The sequence below is a fragment of the Gossypium hirsutum genome, chromosome A08, assembly GCF_007990345.1.
Source record: "Gossypium hirsutum isolate 1008001.06 chromosome A08, Gossypium_hirsutum_v2.1, whole genome shotgun sequence".
Taxonomy (NCBI): domain Eukaryota; kingdom Viridiplantae; phylum Streptophyta; class Magnoliopsida; order Malvales; family Malvaceae; genus Gossypium; species Gossypium hirsutum.
The window spans coordinates 21775071-21788326 of NC_053431.1; the positions used below are offsets into that span (position 1 = coordinate 21775071).

Sequence of the window (13256 nt, forward strand, 5' to 3'; positions counted from 1 at the left end):
CTTTAGGGAATATGTCAAAATTTTCAAATATCCAAATTGATTTCAATGATCAAAAGTGATCAAATGCGATAAATCAAATGTGTCAAATAAACTTTGAGTATCACATAAATATTTTTGCTCTCTTTGAAAGGCTATTTAGAAAACTGTAGTGATTCTCTTCTTTAAATTTACCATTCCACTTTATAGGAGAGATAAAAATATTATAATCATTGTAGTTACGGTGATTATTATACCCATACTAGCTTATGAGAAACCTTGCTCTTAACCATAGTTATAACTTTATCCTTTTTAAGATTGATTATATAACTTTGTCCTTTTTAAGATTGATTATATAATGCTATATTCACTCCAAAGAATGAAGCATATCTAATGATAAATTTTTTTCATTATCATAATTTTTTTCAAAACTAATCCATAATTTTAAAGAATCTTTTACATGCTTTCTTAGTGAAGTTGTAGTAAAAAAAAATCATGATTAATATCATTATACATTTCTCAAGCATGTATAGAATTGAACTCCAAACTCAAGCATGTATAGAATTGAACTCCAAACTAACCATTGCATATAATACACATTTACAATAGATAAGAAGATATAAGAACAATCATATATTTTAATCAAAATTAAAACTAAAACTGAGCCAATAAATTCTACAAAAATAACAAAAAATATATATACCTTCACGTAGAAAGATCAACAATTAAATTTGAGAAGGGATTGATAAATTCATATAGATACAAATAGAGAATGATATAAATTTAACTTCTTAATAGAAACCAAATCAAATTTTAAAAAAAAATGATTAGACTTAAGAAATTGTGGATGAAAAGTAGAAACTATGAGCATTCTTTTAGTAAAGAAAATATGATCATCCCCAAGCAAATCTCAAACAAGCCCTCACGATTTTTTATCCAAAAAGTTAAATTTCAATGCTTGGAATCCAACAAAATTTTAACGCAAATTAAGAACATATTACTCTTGAACAAAATCATGTTAATAACGTATTATAAAATAAAGATAAATGCATAATGAACAAGAGTGAAGAATAGAAAAATGAAAAGATTATTCAACTTTCACTTTTAGATATCTAAAAAATCTATACATGTCCTCTATTTATAGGGCCTGAACCACCATAGACTACAAAACTCTAATAAATATAATTAAAGTACACTATAAATTTTTAAGGGTTACAAGAATTACAAAAAGATGAATATCCATTTTACAACAGATTAAGGAAACTAAGAATAATTTGATAAAAAATTGCTTTTATTAACATTAATTATTAGAATTTAGTTTTAATTTATGTTTTTTATTTCATAATAATCTTATCGTTTAAATATATAAAAAAATCTACACTATTTTTTCAATATGTCTAAACTTTTCGTGTTTGCTTTTTATTTCTATTTTTCTTATCAACTTTTGCTACATTATTATTTCACATGTTCTTTAGTTACTCCATGTATTACATCAATTAATTGTTTAACAAATTTTAAATAAGTTAAAGTATTAAAAGACTTTTTATAAAATATACCATTTTATCTCTCTATTTTAACAAAAATACTATTTAAACCATATTATCAATTGATGAACATTATTTAATCTTCTGATTGGTACAACATTTAAATCATACAATAATTAATATTTAAATAAATTAGATTAGAGGAAAGATTACAAATTATACTTTCACTCTAAATTTTGAGTTTAAATTAAACTTACAAACATCAATAATGTTAACCATATAACTATTAAAAAAATATTTTATAAAATAATACTAAAATTTTATGACATATTATTATTTCAATACATAATCTCAGTATTTGATATATTTTGAAACATTAATGATAATACTCTAGAACGACATATTTTATGTGTTAATTGCATGATTATTTTGAGAATGATCCTACTAATTTGGATTATTTTGTGGTCTTTTATCTTTTAGGGACTAAATTGGAGGGAAGAGGAAATTTAAAAGCAAAAAGTGCGAATCTAAAGATATAATGGGGCAACATGCAAAGAAAGAGAGAAGTGGTGCCAAAAATGCAAACATGGAAGACCCAAGGACTAAAATGCAAAAGAAGAGATTTTATAGCACAAGACTCTATTTAATGTTTAATTATATTAGGATAATTGATTATTTAGATTTAATTTTAAAATTTATTTTCATTTATCTTTAATTATTTTTATTTATTTGTATTTATCTTTTAGAATTTCATTAGAAATAGACTAGGTTTTCTAATATTATAAATAGGGGATGGAGTGGCACATATTTGACATCTCTTTTTTTCTGTAATCACTCCCTCTCCCAAAAACTCTGTCTTTTGTTCTCTCCATCTTTTCTTCAATAAAAACCTCATATCTATTTTATTTATTTCTTTCCCAAAAATCATGAGCCACTAAACCAATCTAGCCGAAGGTTGTCAAAATTCCCCAAAAAGGTTCATGAGGCTTAGAATCCGCGCTTAGCCTTCTCAACAGGGTATTCATCGCTTCTCCGTATTACGGGGCTGACGCTTCTATCTATGTCCCTTAATAGGTGATCTTTTCAACTTGTGCAAGGAACGGCCGCTTTATACGTTTTGGGAGGGTTACACAGTCGGTTCGTTGGCTTTCTGCGTCAGAGGTTGGTGAATCCAAGAGACAAAACGGTGTGGTATTCACCGTTGGGAAGTGGTGATCTAGTAGAAGATAGTCCCACAAAAACGATTATTGGCTAGAGTCAGGTTCTACCAAATCTTAAGTCTAAATCTTTGGAGCTGGTGATCGTAGGCGTCCTCTTCCACTATAACTGACTTATCTTGCTCGAGAAGTGTTACTTAAAAGCCAATGATTGAACCCAAGACGGAACGAGACAACCGGAAGCTGGAATCTCGCCACATAAGAAACTTTCTCTTTTCCCAACTCTATTTATTTTTATATTCCTCATTTTAATTTCTGCAATTTATTTAGTTTCGCAATTTCAATTCACTTTAAATTTTGTTTTTATTTTTCCAGATTCTTAAGTCTATTTTTTATTTTTCAGGAACGTAGGTTTTCTTGGCCAAAAAATTGTCCAGGATTTCAAGAAACGAGAATTCGTACAATCCGGTCCCTGAGGATTCGACTCTACTTCCCCTTTAATGTTATTTTTACTATTTTACAGGAAATAGGATATTTTTGGTGCTCTCAACGACCGTATCAATTAAAATAATATAGCATTAAAAAAAGTGCAGACTCATGTAAATGTATATTTGAAAATATGTACAAAAAACTCAAATCATACTCAACATGAGCGAAGTTAAAAAAGAAATTTTATGAGACGGAATTAAATTATATATTTTTATAATAATAAAAATATAATTTTATTATTTTAATATTCTATATTTTTATCAATTTTAAAAGATTAAATCAAATATTTATCATTTAAAAAATATATAATTTGATAATATATTAATTTAAGATTTATAAATAATAAATAAGCTAAAATTTAAAATTTTCAGTTTAGGGGGCTTTGCTTTGCTGAACACCCCATAGCAGTGCCGCCCCTACTATTCAATAATATATATATAGACACACATGACAATATAGTAATGCAAAGCAAAATTTTAATAGTTATCAACATGAGGTTTAAATTACTTCTTCTCATTTACTTAAAATTCATATTTATTATCATATTTCTTAAAAAAAATATATTCATTTTAATGCAGAAAACTATATCGAATGTCTATCACAATGTTATACACATTAATAATGGTAATAAAAAAAATTCCATGTCTTTGTTCATTTTAATAATATTTATAGCAATTATGTGGGTTTTTTACTCTAATAATATTAAAAATAAAATAAAATATTATAATAGGTTGTTTCAAAGATCAAGTACTAAAGTAGTACATTTGACTTGGTGGAGAGTGGTACATAGGCGACACCACCCTGAATTTTTAACTCAAAACAGTAAATAATAATAATAACAATGATTTAAAAGATTTAGGGACCTGTTATGAAATTTTTTCTATTTTTGAATGGCTGCTGAAAAGGAAGGGAAAGGATGCCACCTGGCACTGTGGCGGCATCAAACTTTAAATTTGGATAATTTCCTTCTAAGCCCTCCGTATTTATTATTTTCTTTTTATTCCCTTTTAACTCACTATATTGTGTTTAAACAAACCATTAACCTATTTTTATAGTTAAATAAGCCCTTTACTTATGGTTTTTACTCATAAAAGCCCTATATTTTAATATTAAAGTAAATATATATATTTTGAATTTCAAGCTATTATCTTAATTTTTTGTTGATGCAATAAAAAATTATACACTTTAACATCAACATAAAATCTAAAAAAGTAATAAAAAATTTCAAAAGAGTAGTTAAGAGTATCATGTATACAAGCACTCTCAAGAAATTTAAAAAAATTATTTTATTATTTAATAAATTATTCTCGTCAAATTTACATCAACATAAAATGTGAATTAGTTTATTTTTTTTAAATAGCTTTACTTTGGATAAAATATATTTACTTTAATATTAAAATATATGGCTTTTATGAGTAAAAACCATAAGTAAAAGGCTTATTTAACTACAAAACTAGGTTAATGGTTTGTTTAAACACAATATAGTGAGTTGAAGGGGAATAAAAATAATAATAAATAAATAGGGTTTACAGGGAAATTATTCAAATTTAAAGTTTGGTGCCGCCACACTGCCAAGCGGCACCCTTTTCCTTTCTTTTTAGCAGCCATTCAAAAATAAAAAAATTGCATAACAGGTCTCTAATCTTTTAAATCATCATTATTATTATTTTATAGTTTTAGGTCAGAAATTCAAGGTGGTGCCGCCTATGCACCACCCTCTACCAAGTCAAATGTACAATTTTGATACTTAATCTTTGAAACGATTTATTTTAATATTTTATTTTATTTTTTATTTTATTAGGATAAAAAAACCCCAATTATGAAAAAATTGCACTAACAACAATTAAGGAAAAATTGTACTTAAATTAATTAATGGTATTTAAGGAAAATTCGACTAATGACAATTAAGGAAGAATTAGAAAAAAAATTTATCCGACTATATAAGAATGCCTAAAAATACCGTTCATGCACAGTGAATGAACACACAAAATAGATGATTAATTCAGGTTATTAGTATTTTAAGGTATTTTTTAATCCCAAATTTTATCATAATTTATTTTTGACACAACTTTATATTCAAATTTTTTGCCACTTACCAGTTTATAATTTTCCAACTTCTTTTACATTATTTATATCCAAGAAAAAGAAGAATCCAAGCTATATTTAAGGTATTCTGTAACCCTAATTTTTATCTACATTATAGTAGAGTATTTTTGGTAATAGAACTTATAAATTTTTGTATTTAAAGGAAATAGAAAAGAGATATTTGCAACATAAATCCTTTTACGTTTATATTCTTTAGGTGATTTCGCTTTTTGATGTTTCATAATTAGTCTATTATTTTTACATTCATTAAAATTAAGAATTTTTTCCTTATAAATTATTATATTAGTTGCTTTGATTTCTTTTTATAAGTGTGTTTTAATTGTTTACTTACAAAGTTATATTAAATATTTATTTTTTAAAAGATATTAAATATTCCTTTAATGTTATTAAAACTTACCATATTACTTTATATATATATATATGTGCTATAAGCAATACATTATATTAAAATTGTAACACCTTAAATAATTTATTCTTGTTTCTGTAAATATTTGACATAATTGTATATTTGCTTCAGTGGTTAAATGTTTTAGGTGTGTGTGGTTTTGGGTTTAATTCTCACTTTGACAAATTTTTTTTATTTTTGAACCAAGCTTTACCCTTATTGAGTAGCCTTATATAAAATTGTTTGTTAATTCATATTAGAATGGGAATGAGCTTGCTGGTTCAAGTGGTTAGGAGTCTGTGTGTTGGAGATTCTGTGTATATAATCCCTGTGCAAGCATGGAAGTTAATTTTTTCTCTATTGTTCGGTAGAATTTCAGTTGAGTAAAAATTTTGATGTGGTTATGAGTTAATAGATTACTGGGAGGAAAATAGGGGATACGTTATCATATATGGGATTATTTCTTTTTATCAAATTTTAATTTCTCTTTTTCCACAAAAAAAATCTGAACTTAGTCTCTTTTCTATGTCATTTTTCCCCTTTTCCTCTTCCTCCCTTCTACTCTGTTTTCTTGTATTGTATTCCTATTTCTCGTTATTTTGGTGTGTTCGCACTATATTGGTAAGGGGCATTTTGGTTTTTGTAACATAGTATTTCAACTCGTTGGGTAGGGCTTAATCGTTGTGTTGGTGTTTTGGCATGTAAGTAAAAGGGACTGATTTTTGCATATTTGTGGTATAGGAAAAAGTGGTGAGTGGTGAAGTCTCGTTGTGATAGCCTAAATTGCGCTAGGGTCTGTTCGTGCCATCATTACATCTTGTGCATTATTTCAGATTATGTGTCAATTTGTAATTGTCTGCTAATTAGGCATCTGAATACTATGTTTTAGATTTCGAAGGCCTCGGGTGTGATTTCGCACCATAATCGTGCTAGGTGTATACTCGAAACACATAAAATTAAATTTCGACAAAAGCCAAAAAACTGTGTGATAGACGAAGGCATGACTGTGGGCAAACACTATAATAAAATAGATTTTTAACTGTATTTTTAATAACGCTTAAATCAAAAACACCGCAAAATGTAAAACAACAGCGGCGTTTCGCACAAGTAAAGCAATAGCGGTGTTCGCCAAAGGTAAAACAATAGTGGCTTTACAGAAAAATGCCCTCTCTTTGCCATCAGCCGCCGCATCCGGCGACCTCCTACCACCACCCCTTGCTCGTCATTGCAAAACCTCACTCACTTACGTTGGCTCGTCCGTACCCTCGGGCACTATCTACCTCCACTTTAACGTCGTTCTCTGTTCTGCACTTTGTTTACTTCTCTCTTTCCCTCTTCCTTCCGTCATCTTCGTTGCTCGTTCTTCCGTCTTTGCTGCTTTTTACTCCGTTCACCGGACTCTCTCTATTTTTATTTTCTCTTTGTTTATCTTTTATCTTTGGCTGGATCTTCTCGTTGCGGTGTCTATACGAAGGGATCAACAACTCCAGACACCAGAAAAAAGTAACAAATACTCTCACATACTCTCACTCTTTTCCTTTTTCATTTCGACGGGACTAACGCTAAATTACAGGTACTTTCTCTCTCTCCATTGATTTGAAGTTAACCGATTTGAACTTTGATGTCTTATTTTTCCTCCAATTTCTGCTTTTTCGTCCCAGAAGATTCTCTTTTCTAGGGTTTTTATTTCCAACTGGATGAAAAATTCAAGTCAGGAGTTATTATTTTATATTTTTTCCTTTCCTAAGTTTCCATATATTTCAATTTTCAACTCTTAGATCTTAGGGTGTTCAACTTCACCTTTGATTCTTGATACTGTAAACTTTGAAAAATTATTGTAGCTTTGAAATATTTAGTTTTAATCTATGTTACGCGGACAGGAGGATAGTTTCACGAGAATACTATAATTTTCCTAAGCCTTTTTATATATTTGGAAGATTTTGACCTGCACTTATAGCCGAATTATATGGCACAATGGCCAATTATGAGTTTTTTTTTTCCTACGCTCAATAAATCCTTTTTTTCCGGTACATATTTGAACTAAATCTTGGTTCTGTGTATGCCACCTACAGACACGGGACTCAAAGGTTCGTTGCAATTCGGCTGTTGGCCATGGGAGTTAGTGCTGCAATGCTTTTAAACTTGATTATGTGCATGCTTTGTTTATTCATGTAATTTACTGTATGACTTGCAAATTGCAGAGCAGTGCATTTAAAAATAAAACTGCTTGTGGAGAACAAATTATGGTTTATATTTAGTAGTCAGTGGAATTTGACTCAATTTTCTTGTCTGTAGGTCAAGAATTCATACTGAAAACAGGGAATCAGTTATTGAGGTAGACTCTTTAAGAACCTTATTTATTCTAAATGTTTTTCTTGATCCTCGTGGTCTCATATTTATTTGAAGTCTTTGTTTCATCAATTACAGTAGAACTCTTTACTCAGTGCCCTGTATCAACGTATCATCCTTTCAGGATTTTTGAAGGCAATTTTTCTCTGTTCTTTTGTGAATGTATCCTAGTTTATGAGGCTTTCTATGATGAGGCATTTTGCCTGTTTGTTATTATTGTGTCTAACTTTATATCCTCTGTAATGATTGTAGCTTGTATTTGGTAGGGTGACAACTCTTTCATGGATTCAAAGAAATCTGATCTTCCAGGATATGCTGTAGGTTCCTTACTTGCTAAGCTCTTTCCTAATTAATATTTGGTGCCTCTGTGAATAATGTCTACTTTCTTGTAATACTGGCCTCCAACGTGCTGTGCCTGGTTCTTAGAAACAATATTGACCTAGGTGATTAACTTACAATGTGTTTTTTTATCCAATGCATATATATATTTTATCTATTTAACCAGCTTTTTGCGACTAATATTTTTTTCAGCTTGCACATGTGTCTTTTGAGCAATTGAATTCATCAAAAGACATTACAGAAGAAATTCTTTTATCATGTTCTTGGTTGCATCACCTATTAAGGAAACATATATTTCGTTAGTATGTCTCTCAATAAGGCATTTCTTTTATATATTTAACCAGCTTTCTGCAAGTAAATTTTTCCTTCATCTTGCAGGGACGTGTCTTGTGAGTACATGAATTCATCTAAAGACATTACAAAAGAAATTCTTTTATCATGTTCTCGGTAGCATCACCTATTAAGAAAACATTTCATTAGCATGTCTCTCAATAAAGCATCTTTTTTGGTATTCCTTTGAGGTTTTTCAATGGTATCCTACAATCTTGACAGGTTGGCTTTTTGTGATGAATGAAATTTAGCTGAGTTGTTCATTTATTACTTTGTTTTACTTTTAGGCTTTTATATCAAAATCTTATTCAGAATGAGTTTTATCCAATGAATTAACTCTGTTTTACCCCTTCTTATGAGTAGATTTTAGATACTGCGAAAGGCTCTATAACATTGGAGCTCTTCAAGGACAGTTCTCCTGAAGTTGTTGATCAATTTCTTGATTTATGGTAAGTACTGGAATCAGTAAAGTCTATGTGATCAGTATTTGAATTGAAAAAAATTGATGTTGGTAGAGCTGAGCAGTTCATACTTGCTTGTGAAACAGTCAGCAATAGTTTTAAATTATTTTTCTAGATCAAATTTCAGTTTTATTTTCTAAATTGTTAGGCTCTAATCTTGTAGCATTGCCATCTATTTGGGCATCATGGTGTTGTTTTTGTTGGTTGAGCGTTATGCATATGTCTATCTATCAAGAATGCATGGAATTTATCACTATAGTTTTAATTCTTAAGATTCATCCTCAGAGTTTGGTTTAAACTGGCAAATTTGTTTAATGGAATTGATGTAAGCTCCATCTAATTTAGGTTTAGTACTAAATCATGTTTAGCCATATTTTTATCTTCTAATCTAGCATCTTTTGGAATAAAAACAGATCCATTTCTTTTGTACTTTCAAGTAGTTAGTCTAGGTGGGAGGTGCTTTGACCGTGGTTATATCTCACCTTACTTTGTCGCTGGTTGTGAACAAACTTAGAGGTGCTTTGAAGATTGCTGCTCTCAAAGCTCCCAGCTTCGGAGAACGCAAGAGTCAGTATCTGGATGACATTGCTATCCTTACTGGAGGTTTTTATAGTTCTGTATTTTTCATGTGTTTATTGTTCCCAAAACTTAATTTGCTTGTGTTCTAATTATTGAGAGATATCTACCATTTGTGTACAGGTACTGTTATTAGAGATGAGGTTGGGCTTTCCTTGGACAAAGCTAGCAAAGACGTCTTGGGTCATGCCTCTAAAGTGGTGCTTACCAAGGATACAACCACCATCGTGGGTGATGGAAGCACTCTGGAAGCAGTGAATAAACGAGTTGTACAAATTAAAAATCTCATTGAGGATGTCTTTCAAGTTTGCACTAATTGTGGTTATCAGGCTTTCTTGCAGGCTTACAATGTTAACTTATTATTACTTTAATGCAGGCTGCAGAACAGGATTATGAGAAGGAAAAACTTAAACGAAAGGATTGCTAAATTATCTGGTGGTCTGGCAGTGATACAGGTAACCACTAGTTAGTTGAAGGGATATTCTATGTAGTTTATCCATATGGAATTTATTTTAAGAAATTTTATATTATTTCTATCCAATTTTTGAGGTGATGTTCTTTTGAAAATTTTAAGGTTGGAGCTCAAACTGAAACAGAGCTTAAAGAAAAGAAATTGAGAGTAGAAGATGCTCTTAATGCAACTAAGGTAATATATAAATCTTGAAGCTTGTCTTGATGATTGTTTTGTAATTATTGTCCTTCAATACCATATAAAACTGCATGTTTTGGGCTATTTATCATGCAGCAGTTGTGTTCAAATCCCAGTTTTTGATGATTATATTTTTCTTGATATAGGTGGTCAGATGTTGCTTGGCGCATGCAGCATCAGGTTTGCACTTGTTAATCTAACATGATTAGTAATGGAACACTTTCTTGTTCTTTATATTTTGCATGCTAATATGTCGGGTTCGTTGATTATGTCAGGATACGGCTACTAAAGCAGATGTTGAAGGGAAACCGAATAAGGTATCAAATCTCCATCGTAGCAACAATGAACCTGTTTAGAGTAGAATGCTTATTTTCGTTGTTGATTAATTATTGAAAAATCCTTAAGATCCCAGTGATATATAAGATTTTCATTTTGCAGTTCAGTGTAATAATTTTGAATATCATTTTTCAATGAAAGGAAGAAAGTTGGTATTTATTGTTTGCTGTTTTTGATTGGTAGAAAAATTTTCAACTAAATTTTATTTAAACTGTCGTAATAAATTCAACACATTATTTATAATTCTTATAAATAAAACTAATTTCATGGGGAGTGCTATAGTTGATATTACTATACGAACAAAAAATAAAGGTAAACAATGAAGAAAAATTAGCGGAACTACAAATTATGAGGAACATCAAATGTGAAACATGAAAAAACGATAAAAGCAAAGTAGTAGTTGGATAGTGGTGGATATTACTTGTATTTTGATGTTTTATGGAGGAATATGAAAGTTGGATGTGTGTTAAATATCTTTTCCTAGGTGATTTTCATGAAAAACCCCTAAAAGGACCTTTTTGCAAAAGGTGTAAAGTATGAGGTAGAAATGTGAAATAATGGAAAAATTTGGGCTGCCATAAGAGGGAAAAATGTTTAGCTAGGCTTGGGTAAGGTAGAAATAGCATGCATTTCATTATACGAGCCTAGGGACTAAATCGTAAAAATGTGAAAGGTTAGGAGCAAAACGGTCATTTGGACCGGGGGTGAAATTTAGACTCATAAAGTATAATGTGAGTTTTTAATAATTTAATTTTATTGTTATAGACCTTGAGGAACAAATTCCGGAGGTCGATTGAGGAAAACGAAAAGTTTCAGAATAACTAAAACACGATTTCGAGACGAATACCAGGTAAGTTCGGATAACTTAAAGTAAAATCACAATATGCCTAATTGTGTGTTTTATGAATGCATGATAATTGTATTTGATGACGGCATGAAAAACCTATGCACTACATTCTTAATAATAATATGTTGATAAATGACCAGGTTGAGATTGATAAGGAAATTCGATGGATAAACCATGATTTACATGTGACTTGAGATCCTGCATGTGGTTCAGAAAAGGATTTAGCCTAGACGGGTAATCCGTTGATCTTGGAATAAAAAGGATCTAGCTCGGACGGGTGTTCCTTGAGTGACCGAGCCTCCCAAAGAATATGTATGCATTATGGATTTAGCCTAGACGGGTAATCTGATTAGGGTCTGAATTTAGCCTGGACTGGTATTTCAGATCCGAGCTCATTAAGGGTGTTTGTCACTATAAAGGATTTAGCCTGGACTGTTAATCTTGACATCACCTTATGAGTTTACAATACGAGGGATTTAGCCTAGACTGGTAATCCCGCCGTAAGATGCGAGATTCGCGGGAGTGCATACATGAGACGATCACTCTTATGACTTGACGGATAATGTGTAACCCATCGAAATTTCTGACAAACTCAACGGGATTAACATGAGATATATGTATAAATGAAAGGATGAATGATGAGCTCATCTAAGACAAATTACATGGTACATTATTATTGTGACTAACTTGTTGATTGAGTGCATGTGATAGGGAAACCATTTCATTCTTGTTGGTATATTTTCTAAATATGGTTGTATGCTAATTACCTGGTAAGTTTACTTTCCAGTTATTCGGGCTTACTAAGTATGTAACTGCTTACCCCTCTCTCTTTTCCCTGTCTGACAGAGCTCAAGGACTCGTAAGTATTGGAAGATGGTTGGAAAATCAACACACTATCAATTAGACCAGCTTTGGTATATAGATACCCTTATTTTGTTCAATGGCATGTATAGAGCTTTGGTTCATTTTATGATGTGTCATTTAAATTACCCATATGAAAGCTTGTAAAAGTTTACAGATCTTCTTGTATTTGGCCATGGAAATTGGCTTATTTTGAAGTAGGCTATGACCTACAAATCTATGCATGTTTATGTTTACATGGAGTGGCTTGCCCATAATTGGCAATGAGTTACAATAATGAGCCAATCTTAAAGGTATTAATGAGGCATGGAAAATCTTTAAAACAAAGGAAATATCCTAGCATGTATAAAACTGATAATATGAGGTTTACATGCAATGAAGTTTATCAAGGATGTACGTAAGTATATAATCTAGCCTTATTGAGTATTAAGGTAACAAATAAGTGTGATTAGTTGTTAGAGGGTGACCAAAGGCTTAGAAAATAGCCTAACAAGGTCCACACAGGTAGACACACGGGCGTGTGTCTAGGCCGTGTGTGACACACAGATTTCCCTCAGGGGCGTGTGGTATGGCCGTGCATCCCCTGCACCTAAAATTTTAAGTCAGTGTCGAGCACAGGCTAGACACAAGGGCGTGTGTCTTGGCCGTGTGTCCCTAAATGTATGCTGACATCATAAATAAAGAGTTACATAAGCTGAGGGCACGGGCGTGCCCCAAGCAACACGGGCATGTGTGACCACACGGCCCTATCCACACGGGCGTGTGACTCACTAAAGCAAGGAAATTTAACAAGTTGCCCAAAGTTTATCGAATGCCCTCGGTTTTGTCCCGAACTGCCTTGATGTATGGTTTGGGTCTCGAAGGCCTGTATAAGGGATGATATACATGTGTTTGAAAGGTTTTTATTTTAG

The 13256-nt window shown here is 31.2% G+C and overlaps 1 long non-coding RNA gene across 50 annotated transcripts; it reads left to right on the forward strand.

Annotated features, from left to right (window-relative positions):
- Positions 1 to 6124: 6124 nt before the first annotated feature.
- On the forward strand, positions 6125 to 12581 carry LOC107952080 (uncharacterized). Of its 50 annotated transcripts, none has more exons than XR_005899658.1 (10): positions 6304 to 7170; positions 7670 to 7684; positions 7893 to 7932; positions 8025 to 9064; positions 9591 to 9679; positions 9776 to 10107; positions 10227 to 10298; positions 10448 to 10481; positions 10577 to 11487; positions 12331 to 12581. It is a non-coding gene; the product is annotated as an uncharacterized lncRNA (long non-coding RNA). The 50 variants fall into 50 exon arrangements; XR_005899670.1 differs by having other exon boundaries at positions 6312 to 7170; positions 8199 to 9064; XR_005899669.1 differs by having other exon boundaries at positions 6312 to 7170; positions 8213 to 9064.
- Positions 12582 to 13256: the final 675 nt, after the last annotated feature.